Source organism: Schistocerca piceifrons, chromosome X (assembly GCF_021461385.2).
Source record: "Schistocerca piceifrons isolate TAMUIC-IGC-003096 chromosome X, iqSchPice1.1, whole genome shotgun sequence".
Lineage (NCBI taxonomy): Eukaryota > Metazoa > Arthropoda > Insecta > Orthoptera > Acrididae > Schistocerca > Schistocerca piceifrons.
Window position 1 is genome coordinate 862709729 of NC_060149.1, and position 1865 is coordinate 862711593.

The following is a 1865-nucleotide window of genomic DNA, read 5'->3' on the forward strand; positions in this document are numbered from 1 at the left end:
GCTACACTGCCGCAGCTGGCAGCTCGCTCCCCCACCACCAACTGTGCAGAACTCCCCCACCACCCGCAAAGATACGTGACGCCCGCTCTAGCGCTGCGTAGCAGAATTTAGTGTTAACAGGCCACGAACAATGTTTCTTTGATCTAGCAACGTAGCCGTGGAACATTGATTTTGTGTTGCGAACATCGGTAGTCACGAACAATGTTGCGAACAATGTTAAACGGAACTATTTTGAGGGAGAAGGCGCTTCATATATCACTGCAGTTAGGAACGGAAAATTTTAAGGCGTCCAATGGATGGACTGATGAATTTCGACAGCGTCGTGGTGTTGTATAGAAAGCGGAATGTGGAGAAAGTTAACCCACCGCCGGGCGCAATCGGCCAGACAGGCACAGTTGACGTGTTTTTCTCCCCCTCTCGCCAAGTAGGCGGCGTGGGATTTCCCCGTCACTAGTAGCTTCCTATCTACAGGTGCTGTTTACAACTCACTCCATTAGTGTTCGCGTGACCCTCGTGGAGAGGTGTGACGTTGGTGGCCTCTCAAGCCCATTGCGCCTGACCACGTCTCACTTACGAAGGTGCGTATTTTTTGTCCTTTTCATCAGAGTGCCTATTTTGTTCATTTGATGGATGAGTAACATGAATTTTGTGAATTACTTACGCAAATATATACTATTTTGAGCTCTGTCTTTCAGGCACATTGCGCCTGAACACGTAATTATCCTGGTGTTTTCTCTTTTACGCCCCAGATTTTCCACAAATAAGGCTCGGAATTACTATGATCTGTCTAACCCACGTCATCTTGAGGAAATACAAGATTTGCTGATGTGCGCTGAAGAGGAAGACCCCATGCTGATTGAGGATCTTGGGGATGAGAATGACATTGATTCTGAATACGAGGTGGAAGAATGTGAAGGCGATTCTGTAACGGAGTAAGATGGTGAGGAGACTGATGAAAATGAAAGAAGAGACAACAAAACAAACAGCTTTTATTTAGGAAGAGAGAAGGCCACGTGGGCCAAAAGGCCACGTGGGAAAAGAAAGCGCAAGGAGTCTCACAACGTCATCACTCACCTTCCTGGAGTCATAGGAAATGATAAGAATGCTAAAACTGCAGTTGAATGTTGGAATAATATATTCACTGATGACATCCTTCATATGATCTTTAGATACACAAACTAATACATGGACACCATCAAGGATCGTTTCTCCAGAGAGAGACAGCAATTCCACAGGAATATATGAAAATCGCGCCCAACCAGAAATGTGAGATTCGCGCTACCCTTTGTGTCGGGCTTACCCGCGCTCGGGCCGTCTTAATCACCCTAAACTACCTGCTCCTCGGACACGGGGACCTGTCATATCCTACCTACAGAAATTTGACAATTTATCAGAAGATGTATATAGATACAATAGTGTTCAAATGTAAATAGCAACTTACATAAAAATTAAAAAATATTGATGCTTATAAGCTGATTTTAAACACACCTAAATGACTTTTGCTCTTTAGCCAGTCCAAAGCCTGGATTAAGTGTAATGGAAATCAGATTATTTTTAAAATACAGTATGTGTGTTTTACAATACACCAAAACAAAAGCGAACCCTTTTCAGAGTCAACCCTTTACAACCATATTTCTCATTCAAGAGTCACCACACCAATTCCTCGCTAGTTTTTATAAATTAAGAGTAAAAATTAAGTGACATTACTAATCGCCAAGTATAGAGTCACTTGATATTGCTGAGTATTCAATAAGTGTATTTGTTATAATGAAAATGACATTGATATTGACTGCTGAATGGTACTGCAAATGAAGCAAAAGAATGTAATCTCTTATTTACTGCAGTTTGAAGTGGTGTGTGGTAGA